We start from the raw sequence: 14,484 nt of genomic DNA on the forward strand, positions 1-14,484 counted from the left end.
TTTTAGTGAAAACTTAAATCGTAAATATTTTCGTATCAATTCTCTAGATTTAATTCTCAAGGCTGAAAGTCGAAAAATTAGCATGAAAGCATAAAATTAGCCGCCACTTTTGATTGATGCAAAGAAATTAATCAACGGGGCCCTGTTCAACGAAAGTGGTTGAAGAAATGCTTTCACCGATGGAAGCGCCAGCTAATTTAATTGGCCACTGAATACACCTCTTTGACATGGCCGATTGGTCCAAAAACGAACTGAATCCATGCGATACAAACAACGGAATGCGAGGTGCCGAACTGTTTTTTCACTCACTCACTCACTCATTCACCCATTCGCGCATTCATTGATGATTATCTTAACGGTTTACAGAGGTTCTGCGCATTTTATCACCTGAGATGATGGCGAGGAATTTTGATGTAAATGTTGAGCAGAACGGAAAGTCATCTGGTATCTGGTAATGCTGCATTATTCCCCTTCCTGTCCTCCCTGTCCTATCAATAGCAGAACTAAAAGAGTGCGAGAAATGGGAAAAATAAACCAAGTGTACAAAACGCTGGAGATAATACTTACAGGTATATTGTTTTGCTATACACTGAAAATAAATATTATATGTATAATTTATCGTGCAACTACTTATGTCTGCAATAAAATGTTACTTCGTTGTCAATCTATCGGTGTATCTAATGACAGCAGAATTTTAAAATATTTATATACACATTTGAAATGGGAAGCTCTCGAGTTCAAATTGTTCCACCATGGGTATGTCTTTACTTACTGAGAAGGGAACCCCTTTTCCAGTGCACCGCATGTTGCTCCTCCATCTTAGGTGAGTGTGTCAGGTGCAATGGGATGGGAATGGCGCGATAGTCGGCGACAAGCACATAAAGCGAAAAGAAAACGCAGACGAAAATAAACTCCGCAAAACTCGACTTCGCCATGTATCAAATGTCTTTCAAAGGTAGTTAAATGCTTCCTACTCCACGCAGAGCCAAGTACCACGTTGAATACCTGGCTGGGTCAGAGTGAGGCAATAAACATAAACCAGGCCCAGCACTCCCTCTCTTTCGCACTCCAAAGCGACCGAGGTAGGGTACCAACGAAACCGACTGGCCGGCCCATAAACTATTTATAGCTTTTGCTGTCTGTCGCTACTTTCGCGAGACTTCCTTCTAGCTGAACTTGTGTAACCGAATCTTCAGTCCCAGTCTCCAGTCCTCAGTCTCCTCTATCTTCTGCCTCTTTCTCCGGCTGTCACTCGCTCTCTTTCGCGCAATCTCCCACCTCCAATCGCTTCCCTATGCATACAAATTAACGTTTTAGCGCACATCGCGTTAAGTGGAAAAGTTTGAGCGAGCAAAAAGGCTGACAGGAAGAAAGAATCAAAGAGCCGGAGAAACGGAGAGCAGAAGACAAAACAAATGGGAAGAAAGCAGACAGGAAAAAGTTAAGTACTTGGGACAACAACTCTAAGTAATGCAAATGGTTAACCCATTTAGACCGGGAAAATGCACTTAAAAATGATTATATTAAACTTGTAATGGTATTAGAGTAGAATTATTATTAAAGTTTTACACTGTAGAGGAAAAAGATGTATTATTACAATTTTTAATTAAAATGTTATTTTGTATCAGTTGCGTCCTGATTACAATTAGCTTTCGATAATTGCAATTTTTTGAGAATTCCATGAAAGAGAACATTTAAACTAGTAGAGACTAGATAGTTAGTTTGACATATGAAAGCGAGCAACCCTAGAAAGGGTTAATTGTGCACTTTCCATGCCCTAGACTAAACCCTAGTCGATCTTGAAATCGGAACCCGTTTACCAACCCCTCCCGCAAACAAGTTCTACCCCCAAAAGCCAATGCAAAATGTGAAGGAAGACGACGACGACTGGCGAAGAGTGCAGAACAAAAGTTTGCCGCTAAATTTTCGTGACAGCTGTTGAGCAGCAACAATAAAGAGAGCAGCGAGAGATAATGCCAGTAAGAGAACCGGAGAGAACCGACAACAAACGGTAAAGCTAAAGCAGCGCAACTTCGGCAAACCAGACTCAGACTCTGACTCGCGGCTCAAAGCGTGCGACTCTCCTCTCATTCGCGTTTCAACCTTCTGCACAAACGGAGTGGCGCTCGAAATCGAGGAGTACGTGAACACCACCGTGTGGTGTACGATCAAACAAACGTCGGCGATAAACTCGACCCCGATCCCCGATCCCCGCTTCCTAAACTCCGAACCCCTAATCACGAACCTCGAATCACAAAATACGAACCTCAAACCTCGAACCGTTGAAGCGGGACCTCGAAGGGCAGCCCTTTGAGCCTTGTCCGAAACGCCGAAACATTTAGTGCGATTGTGTTGGTGGGGGAGCCCTGCACTCCTGCCATACTAAACAAACTGTATATGCAGATATTCGTGTGTACATGTACATAATGGGTCACTGGAGCGTGCGATATGCCCAAAGTGACAGCAGCAACAACTACGGCGACTAAACGTGCGACTCATGCGCAAAGCAAAGCAACTGACAGAAGCACAAAGGCGACAAACGAAAAACGGAAAGAACGAACGGCAGTGGGGGGCCAAAGGGGGGTTGATAGGTGCCAGGGTGCACAGGTGCACAGGTGCACAGGTGAACAGGTGTCAATGTCAGCCGAAACTAAACAAGGCTGCTACAGTGCTTGTTCACACATGAACACGAATATATTTAAAGACTTACAATTTTGGGCTCCGTTCATATCTTATGTAAATGAATCGAGAGCGATAATTTATATTTAGGATTTTGGTATCTAAGGCGACATGGGTGCATCGCTCAAAAACATGTAATCTAAGTGCACGCTACATGAGTCAGTCACTTGAGATCGTTCCCCGCCTCCTAAAATAGTCCCTTAGTGGGAGACCACAGATAAGGTCCTCGCCGCTCAAGATAGGCAGATGTGCCCGAGCGTGGGACCTCGATAAGGCGGGGACTATTTACTTAGGCCTCTGCGTAGGCCATTTACTTTAAGATCCGATTCTCATGTCACCTACTTAAACCGAAGGTATCTCCAAATAAATCCAGTTTTCTTACAAAAACTCAACGAGTAAAGTCTTCTTATTTGGGATTTTACATTTGGTCAATCGAGCCTTTAATCGACTCTGCAGTTTCCCCCTACCAAAGGTAAGGAACTCAGAGAAAGGCCAGCTCCTTTAAGCATCTTACAGCTAAAGGTAGCAAAAATAAATGACTCTTGTTTCCCCCTACCAAAGGTAAGGAACAGAGTATAAATATAAAAAGCAAAAAGATACAAAAGAATCTTTTATGTTTTAAAACAAGCACCTTATAGTCGATAGCTAAAGGTTGCTTTGTGTACCATTATAAATTGTGGTAAGGCGTGCTTGAGGCCATACATCAGCAATTGTGAAATTAAAAAGTGCATAACAAAAGTGCCTTATAAATGCTCTAATAGCATTAAATCAGCTCATAAAGAGAGTGCAGTGTATATGCCATAAGAGCATAAATTAAATAAAAAGTGCCTGAAAACAGTGCCTTATAAATGCTCTAATAGCATTAAATCAGCTCATAAATAGAGTGCAGTGTATATGCCAAAAGAGCATAAATGCCGAAATAAATGGCTAAAAAACAAAAAATCTGACTGGACTACAAAAATAATAAAACGTGCCAAACAAAAAAAAAAAAAAAAAAATCATCTTTAAACATCGACGGAGCTTTAAAAAAGAGAAGGAAGTCAAATTCAAAGGAGCCTCTACCAGCAGCAGAAGCAGCAACAACAACAGCAGCAGCAGAAGCAGCAACAGCAGTAGCAACAGCAGCAACAACAGCAGCAACAGCAGTAGCAACAGCAGCAGCAACAACAACGACATCAGCTAAGTCAAAACAAGAATTTTCTGTTTATCCAAACACACATATATATATAAATACATATAAGATACATATACACGTACTATATATATTAAGAAATTACAAAAAATTTTCAATATGATGTCAGAAAAGACTATTCAATTCCTTAAGAAGCAGTCCGAAATTATTTTGGAAATTAGAAAGTTGGAAGTAAAACCAACATTAACAGATGTAGAAATTCTAAAATTAAATGAGCTTCAAAAATGTTTCATTGCTAATCATAGCAATTTGTTAAAGATCGGCGTTGTCGATCATGAATATTTTAACACGAAGCAGTATGATTTAATAATGATGGTGTTAGAAAAAATTAAAAATAAAAATGAAAAAATTAAGGGCGAGTCGGTAGAAAACACTTTCCCTAAATCAAACACTGTCCCTAAATCAAACCCTCCCCCTACATTAAACCTTGAAATGTGTGGTCACCCTGAAAAAGAGGGTATAGCACAAAACAACGCTTTAAAAGTAGAGCAGGCATTCCGAAATAATGTTGGCCAATTTCGAGTATATCTAGAAGATACGTCTAAACTAATAGACAGTAGTCCAGATTTCCTTAAAATAAGGAAAAATAAAATTGAATTTTTATGGCATAAAATAGATAACCTGATTGAACAGGTGAATAGTCATTTTGAGAGTTCGCTATTCGAAGAAGAAATTAGCGAACTTGAATTTGACAAACAAAATATTCTTACAGCCATTAATAGTCGACTCAGTGGCACAATAAATAAAGCTGAAATGTCGACGGTTGTTAAGGCGGAGGAGTTACCAACCCTGCCTAAAATACAGATACCCACTTTCTTTGGTGATTCCAAAGAATGGGATCTTTTTAATGAACTCTTTACAGAGCTTATACATGTGAGAGAGGATCTCAGTACTTCTCTCAAATTTAATTATCTAAAGTCAGCATTAAAAGGAGAAGCCAGAAATGTGGTTACTCATTTACTGCTCGGCTCTGGAGAAAATTATGAAGCCACTTGGGAGTTTTTGACCAAGCGATATGAGAATAAAAGAAACATATTCTCAGATCATATGAATAGGCTTATGGATATGCCAAATTTAAATTTAGAATCCAATAAGCAAATAAAGACATTTATTGACACGATTAACGAGTCAATTTATATTATAAAATTAAAGGCACAATTACCAGAAGATGTGGATGCAATTTTCGCTCACATAATTCTTCGGAAATTCAATAAAGAATCACTCAATTTATATGAAAGCCATGTTAAAAAGACAAAAGAAATACAGGCACTTTCTGATGTCATGGACTTTTTAGAGCAAAGGCTCAATTCTATATCATCATTCTCACAGGAAGTAAAACCTGTAAAGAAAATGATTAATAATAACAAGAATAAAAATTATAGTGACAATTGTGCATATTGCAAACTACCAGGGCATTATTTAATTCAATGCCATAAATTTAAAATAATGAATCCAGCAGAACGGTCTGACTGGGTAAGAAAAAATGGGATTTGCCTAAGATGTCTGAGGCATCCGTTTGGTAAAAAATGTATAAGCGAGCAGCTTTGTTCGACTTGTCGTAAACCTCACCACACGTTACTTCACTTTGCAGGTCATAATCCAGAAAAAGTGAATACGTGTAGAACAACAGGTCAAGCCTTGTTGGCCACGGCCTTGATTCAAGTAAAGTCGAGGTATGGAGGCTTTGAACAATTAAGAGCATTGATTGATAGTGGCTCTCAAAGCACAATTATTTCAGAAGAGTCTGCACAGATTCTAAAATTGAAAAAATTTCGGTCTCATACTGAAATAAGTGGAGTATCTTCCACAGGAACGTGCATCTCCAAGCACAAAGCGGTTATTTCGATAAAAAATTCTCCGAAAAATTTAGAAATTGAAGCAATTATTCTCCCAAAACTTATGAAGGCACTTCCAGTCAACACGATTAATGTTGATCAGAAAAAATGGAAGAACTTTAAATTAGCCGACCCCGATTTTAATAAACCGGGTCGCATTGATCTAATCATTGGAGCAGACGTATATACTCACATTCTGCAAAATGGAGTTATAAAAATAGACGGTCTCCTTGGGCAAAAAACTGATTTCGGGTGGATAGTTTCTGGATGTAAAAAATCCAAAGGAAAAGAAACCATTGTAGCCACAACAATAGAAATAAAAGAGTTAGATCGCTACTGGGAAGTGGAAGAAGAAGAAAAAGATGATATCGAGTCTGAAATCTGTGAAAATAAATTTATCAAAACGACAAAAAAAGATTCAGATGGGCGATACATTGTGTCAATTCCATTCAAGGAGGATGTCACCTTAGGAGATTCAAAGAAACAAGCGATAGCTCGTTACATGAATCTGGAGAAAAAACTAAAAACAAATGAAAAACTTAAGGTTGACTACACTAAATTCATGAATGAATACATGGATTTAGGACACATGATTGAAGTGAGTGATGAAGGCAAATATTTTTTACCGCACCAGGCAGTGATTAGAGATTCAAGCCTTACGACCAAATTGAGAGTAGTTTTTTGATGCTTCAGCAAAAACTACGAATAACAAAAGTTTGAACGACATAATGTGGGTTGGGCCACGAGTTCAAAAAGATATTTTTGACATTATTATTAAATGGAGAAAATGGGAATTTGTTGTTTCGGCAGACATTGAAAAGATGTACCGACAAATTAAAATAGATAATAATGATCAAAAATATCAATATATTTTATGGAGAAATTCTCCAAAAGAAAAAATTAAAACATATAAATTAACCACAGTCACTTACGGAACTGCATCTGCACCATATTTGGCTACCAGGGTTCTGGTAGATATTGCAGATAAATGTAAAAACCAAGTTATTAGTGCAATAATTAGGAATGATTTCTATATGGATGACCTAATGACTGGAGCTGATTCGGTAGAAGAAGCTAATAAGTTAATAACATTAATTTCCCATGAATTGCAGAAAGTTGGATTCAACTTAAGGAAATGGATTTCCAACAATTCCAAAATATTAACCACTGTGGAGGACACAGGGGACAATAAGGTTCTCAATATTATCGAAAATGAATGTGTTAAAACTTTAGGACTAAAATGGGAACCTCAAAATGATTTATTTAAATTCAGCGTAAATTGTAATGATGAATCAAAAAATATAAATAAGCGCGTTGTGTTATCAACGCTAGCAAAAATATTTGATCCGTTAGGATGGTTGGGACCAGTCACGGTTTCAGGAAAACTTTTTATTCAAAAACTTTGGATAAATAAAAGTGAATGGGATCAGGAATTATCCATAGAAGATAAAAATTATTGGGAAAAATATAAAGAAAATTTATTATTGTTAGAGAATATTCGAATCCCAAGGTGGATTAATTCAAACAGTTCTTCAGTCATTCAGATTCACGGATTTGCGGACGCCTCCGAAAAAGCATATGCTGCAGTAGTCTATGCTAAAGTAGGACCTCATGTTAATATAATAGCTAGCAAAAGTAGAGTCAACCCTATAAAAAATAGGAAGACAATTCCCAAACTCGAGCTGTGTGCAGCTCACCTGCTTAGTGAATTAATCCAAAGACTAAAAGGATCAATTGACAATATAATGGAGATCTATGCTTGGAGTGATTCCACGATTACCTTAGCATGGATTAACAGTGGTCAAAGTAAGATCAAATTTATAAAAAGAAGAACGGATGACATTCGGAAATTAAAAAATACTGAATGGAATCATGATAATCCAGCAGATTTAGCATCCAGGGGAGTGGATTCTAACCAGTTGATCAACTGTGATTTTTGGTGGAAAGGTCCGAAATGGCTAGCAGACCCAAAAGAACTTTGGCCTCGGCAGCAGTCTGTAGAAGAACCTGTCTTAATAAATACGGTATTAAATGACAAAATAGATGATCCTATTTACGAATTAATAGAAAGGTATTCCAGTATAGAAAAACTTATACGTATAATAGCATACATAAATAGATTCGTGCAGATGAAAACAAGAAATAAAGCCTATTCATCAATTATTTCAGTAAAGGAGATAAGAATAGCGGAAACAGTTGTTATTAAGAAACAACAAGAATACCAGTTTAGGCAAGAGATAAAGTGCCTTAAAATCAAAAAGGAAATCAAGACAAATAATAAAATATTGTCATTGAATCCATTTTTGGACAAGGATGGGGTTCTAAGAGTTGGAGGAAGATTGCAAAATTCCAATGCAGAATTTAATGTTAAACATCCAATCATTTTAGAAAAATGCCACCTAACAAGCTTATTAATAAAAAATGCTCATAAGGAAACATTGCATGGAGGGATAAACCTAATGCGAAACTATATCCAAAGAAAGTATTGGATTTTCGGGTTGAAAAATTCGTTGAAAAAGTATTTAAGAGAATGTGTAACGTGTGCAAGGTATAAACAAAATACAGCTCAGCAAATAATGGGTAACTTGCCAAAATATAGAGTGACGATGACATTCCCGTTTCTTAATACTGGAATAGATTACGCAGGTCCTTATTATGTTAAATGTTTAAAAAATCGTGGCCAAAAAACATTTAAAGGATACGTTGCCGTATTCGTTTGCATGGCCACCAAAGCCATACACTTAGAAATGGTAAGCGATCTAACTTCAGACGCATTTTTAGCAGCACTCAGAAGATTTATTGCTAGACGGGGAAAATGTTCCAATATCTATTCAGACAACGGAACAAATTTTGTAGGAGCTGCAAGAAAATTAGATCAAGAGTTATTTAATGCAATACAAGAAAATATAACGATTGCAGCGCAGCTTGAAAAGGACAGGATTGATTGGCATTTTATTCCCCCGGCAGGACCTCACTTCGGAGGTATTTGGGAAGCTGGAGTTAAGTCAATGAAATACCATTTAAAGCGTATAATCGGCGACACTATTTTGACTTACGAAGAAATGTCAACTCTTTTATGTCAAATAGAAGCATGCTTAAATTCAAGGCCATTATACACTATAGTTAGTGAGATGGACCAACAAGAAGTTTTAACACCAGGTCATTTTTTAATTGGAAGACCACCTTTAGAAATAGTCGAACCAATGGAAGATGAAAAAATCGGAAATTTGGATAGGTGGAGACTTATCCAAAAAATGAAGAAAGATTTCTGGGTTAAGTGGAAAAGTGAATATTTGCATACGCTCCAGCAAAGGAATAAATGGAAAAAGGAAATTCCTAATATAGAAGAAGGGCAAATAGTTTTATTAAAGGATGAGAATTGTCATCCTGCAAGATGGCCTTTAGGAAAGGTGGAAAAGGTGCATAAGGGGAATGATGATAAGGTCCGAGTGGCTAAAGTAAAGATGCAGGAAGGATATATCACTAGACCCATTACTAAAATTTGTCCCTTGGAAGGAATAAAGTCTGTTGACAAAAATGAGGCTGACCAAGAGCCAAAAAGGCGAACTAGAGCGACATCGGGAATGTCCAAGATCGGAATCATCATGGCAATGTTGTTGTTTGTGTTAAGTTGTCAAGTTTCTAGCGCATTACCTAAAGATATAGCACCAAGATATTCTATAGACAAAATAAATAAAACCTCAGCAATATATCTAGACCCGCTAGGAGATGTTGAGATTGTGAGTACTTCTTGGAATTTGGTTATCTATTATAAAATGGATCCATATTTTAAAATGTTAACAAAGGGTAATGCGCTTATACAAAGTATGAGGAAAGTTTGCGAAAGACTTCATAGCTTTGAAGAGCAATGTAGTCTAGTCTTAGATAATATGCAAAGTCAGTTATCGGAACTTGAAGAAAACAATAAATTGTTTATGATGCAGTCTAGATCTAGAAGCAAGCGTGCTCCTTTCGAATTTATGGGTTCCTTGTATCATATTTTATTTGGTATAATGGATGAAGATGATAGAGAGCAATTAGAAGAAAATATGAAGAATTTGTTAGATAACCAGAACAACCTTGATAAACTAATTCAAAAACAAACATCTGTGGTTGATTCAACTTCTAATCTATTAAAGAGAACAACAGAAGATGTTAACTCCAATTTTAGAAGTATGCAAATAAGAATTGAGAACATGACAGAAGTTCTTAAAGAAAATTATTATGTTTATAAGGAATCAATAAAATTCTTTATGATTACGAAACAGCTACACTCATTGATTGAAGAAGGCGAAAAAATTCAAGCAGGCATTATAAGCCTGTTGATTGATATTAATCACGGTAGGCTAAATACAAATATTCTCAGGCCAAATCAGCTTAAAAAAGAAATTGCCAAAATTCAGCAGAGTCTTTCGGAGAACCTAGTAATTCCAGGAAAACGGTCAGGTACGGAACTTAAGGAGGTGTATACACTGTTAACAGCCAGGGGTTTATTCATCGACGATAAATTGATCATTAGTGCAAAAGTGCCTCTGTTTAGCAGGCATCCATCCAAATTGTTTAGGCTTATTCCGGTGCCAATTCGAAATGAAGATCGGATAATAATGGTGCATACAACGTCCGAATATTTAATTTATAATTTTGAGATAGATTCCTATCACATAATGACGGAAGCCACATTAAATCAATGTCAGAAATGGCAATTAAATAAGAGAATATGCAAAGGAAGTTGGCCCTGGAATTCAGCGAATGATAATGCATGTGAGATTCAGCCTCTAAAGCCAAATAAAGCGGCGAACTGCATCTATAAAACAGTAGTCGACTCTAAAAGTTACTGGGTAGAGTTAGAAAAGAAAAGTAGTTGGTTGTTTAAGGTTCCTGTGAATTCAAAAGTCCGTCTGCAATGTACTGGCTCTCAAATTGAATTGTTTGATTTGCCTCAGCAAGGAGTTTTAAGCATTGCGCCATATTGTACGGCAAGAACCGACGATAAAATTCTAGTTGCCCACCATAACATTCAGTCCGAAAGTGAAGAATTATTATCAACACCTTATATAGGAGAAGTTAGTGAAGTGCCGAAGATTATTTGGGATCCGCTGAAACTATCAATATTAAATCATACTGAGGAATTTGAACGATTGAATAATGAAATTAAATTTATGAAAGAGAACCATCAAAAATTGAAAGATTTACATTTCCATCATATTTCCGGACATGCTGGATTAATTATTGCTTTAATAATAATGATAGTATTAATAATATATTTCATACGGAAATGTGCTGTGCAACAAAGAATGCAAGCAATAACCTTTGCAGGTCCGTTGCCAGTACTATAAATATCAATAGTAAATAAACAATAAAATTATATAACAAAAAAATATACAGTCCACTATATCGTTGTTTAATAGAAAATGTAATTCTACATAGAAAAAGCAAAATGTTTAAAATAAGTTAATTGAGTACAAATTGTTGAATTAAAAATAATATAAACCATAATTGTAATCCAATAAAATTAAAAGCCAGAAAAAACTAGGGCCATTGAAATCTTAGTTGCAAAATAAATGAACATATATCAAATAAATACAGTCCACTACTGTTATATATGCAACTAATATACTAATGTACATCTCAGCTTTGCTGGCCCTTTGGCAGAATGTTCACACATGAACACGAATATATTTAAAGACTTACAATTTTGGGCTCCGTTCATATCTTATGTAAATGAATCGAGAGCGATAATTTATATTTAGGATTTTGGTATCTAAGGCGACATGGGTGCATCGCTCAAAAACATGTAATCTAAGTGCACGCTACATGAGTCAGTCACTTGAGATCGTTCCCCGCCTCCTAAAATAGTCCCTTAGTGGGAGACCACAGATAAGGTCCTCGCCGCTCAAGATAGGCAGATGTGCCCGAGCGTGGGACCTCGATAAGGCGGGGACTATTTACTTAGGCCTCTGCGTAGGCCATTTACTTTAAGATCCGATTCTCATGTCACCTACTTAAACCGAAGGTATCTCCAAATAAATCCAGTTTTCTTACAAAAACTCAACGAGTAAAGTCTTCTTATTTGGGATTTTACAGTGCTACATCCAATAAGGGAAGCATTAGGTGATACAGGTGCATTAACCAACTCGCTGTTCAATCGAAAGATAAATACAAAATAAAGGGATCTTTAAGAAGAGATCTCTTGGGACTCTAAAAACAATGTAATAACGAACTAAGCAATATAACGATTAAGCTAAATTAAAGCATTGGTATACATTTAAATCAGTCCAGAATTGTGACTAATAACTAAAACTATTACTATTAATCAACAATATGCTGTGTGGATGATTGTACAAAGAAAACCAAATAAATGACGTAGATAATTATGCACTAAATTAACTTCTAACTTATACCTGTTTAAGTTAACGTTAAAAATATTTAAAACAATCAAAATTAAATGAAAATGGAGATAAATAATAAAAAGTGTATCCGCCACATACCACTTTCTAACATATTATGCATGTGAAATTAAAGACTCGAACATTCACCTAAATCCACAGTCCGCTCTTTCGATTGAACACTGTAGTTACCATGCACTTGCAATCGAACCCTGAGCAACCCCCAATTGTGAGGAATGGCCACAGGTTGCACTTCCGCTGGCGTCCAATCGTTGCCATTGATTTTCTTCGTGTGTGCTTTAATTTGTTTGTTCATTATTTTCTAGTTAGCCATGGCTGTGAAAACAACTTTTACAAACCAAAAAAAAAAAAAAGGGGGAAAAAAATATCTGAAATAACAGCCATTTCACCCGTAAATTGAAAACGAACAAAAGTGAGCAAGTAACAGCGGGAAAATGAGAAAACTGAGATAACCAAAACCAATCGGACAGCATCGGTTAACAGTATTAACCAGCGACTGGCGTCTTACTGCCGACTTCCGTTCATTTAAGCAGATTTTTGTTGCAGTCCCAAGGGGCAAGAGGCCCCCCCTTTTGAGGTCCCCCTCAAATCAGCAGCTCAATTTACCACAAAAAGAAACTCCACAAAACGCATCATTGGCGTGGAGTTGCGTTGACTAATTTCCCAATGAATCGGCAGTTGTGGTTGAGCCCTCTGGCTCCAATATATATATATATATATGTATACATATTTATGGACTCATGTGTGGGGCATGGCTATTAAAGTTGGCCGGGAAGAGTGTGTGAAACCGTTAGTAAGAGCTACTCTGACTGCGGGTCACCCGCTTCTCACCCGCAGCTTGATAAATAGTTTCCCTTTAGATACTCGCAAATGTGCACTGAGCGAAAAGAGTATCAGACTTGCCCCAAATTCGCCCGTAACAAGGTGTCTTATCATAGAAATCAATTGATTATAGGAAGGTCTCACTCATGAGAATCTTTACTGTTCAACGATATAGTATTACAGCGATTAGTAACATTACATAAATAAATAAATTCAATGAATTCGTTTTAATCAATAATTTGAATTTGAATATTAATGTCAATGAAAAACTTATCACTATTTTTCCCTCTGTACAAATGAGCTGTCATAATTAATTGAGCCATCAGGCAGGCGAAGCTTAAGCACTGCCTTCTGGTCAGCTCGCCGGATGGAGGTGACCCATTTTACGGCGACCCAATTGCATCTGAAATTGTTGTCTAATTAATCATCAGATTAGTTACTGTAACAACTTAATTCGACATGCCATGCGAATGCCGCAAACAATTGTGTGAAAATTGCACAAATCCAACTTGCAGATACAAAAACCGGCACACTAAAACCTACTAAAAATATGTGCAGGTAAAACTGATGCATATTGGGTAACACACTTGGAATGGAAATCAATTTCAGTTGACCAACCTCAACGAAATCTCAACCAAATGATATGCAAAACGCCGGATTTAGTTTGATATGCATGCAAATGCACTTTTAATTGCCGCATTGTTTGGGGAACTGCATATCATGCTGTTGCACAGCCTAAATTATCTTTCAAATCCCCAGAAAATCCAATTCAGAAAATTTCCACACATCTCAGTTACCCGGTTTTTACTCAAAACTCAAAAAGAAATGACTTCGGAGGCCCGCAGGCCTTACTTTTTGCGTTTCCCTTGTCCAAAACCATCAACAATCACCGAACACTGAACAACGAACTTTGGAAACCGAACAACAAGTGCGTCGAATACGAAATCGTAGTCATCCATCCATCCATCTATCTATGTATCTGTCTATCTATAGATACTTTGGCAGACGCACTGTCAGCGTTTGAAGTCTACCATTTAGCTGGGAAAGAGAAGAAATGCTGGCGACCGAGAATTTCTCTTTTCCAATTTGTGCGCCTTTCTGTTTCGGCCAGTTTCGCTTGCCTATATTTGCCAAATACTGTTTGGGAGCCTGGGGCCTGTGGCCTGTGGCTTCTTCCAAAATGTACCACTGAGCCACTTAACCCATTGCCAGCCAAATGGGTTAACCGGCCTGAATCGAAGCACTCTGCGCAATTACGTGCCAGAAATTAACATATTTGGGCGTGCGAACTGAGGCTGTGAGTGCACATCTCACTTTGGGTGCAGACACAATCATTTATGTACCTCGTAAATATACATATGAAGTCGAAGGTGACAGACCAACGCAGCGAAGTCGCAGAGCTTTCTTAAGATGTGTAGCGATGAGGCATAACCAGATTCCGGTTATCTGGACCTGGGCGGGGGTTCGTTATCTGCCGCCGCATTTGTTTATGGGTCTCTGCCGTAAAAATAAACCAAAATTCCTTTCATTGCAGTACGAAAGCGAACGC

Source organism: Drosophila yakuba, chromosome 2L (genome assembly GCF_016746365.2).
Source record: "Drosophila yakuba strain Tai18E2 chromosome 2L, Prin_Dyak_Tai18E2_2.1, whole genome shotgun sequence".
Taxonomy (NCBI): Eukaryota; Metazoa; Arthropoda; class Insecta; order Diptera; family Drosophilidae; genus Drosophila; species Drosophila yakuba.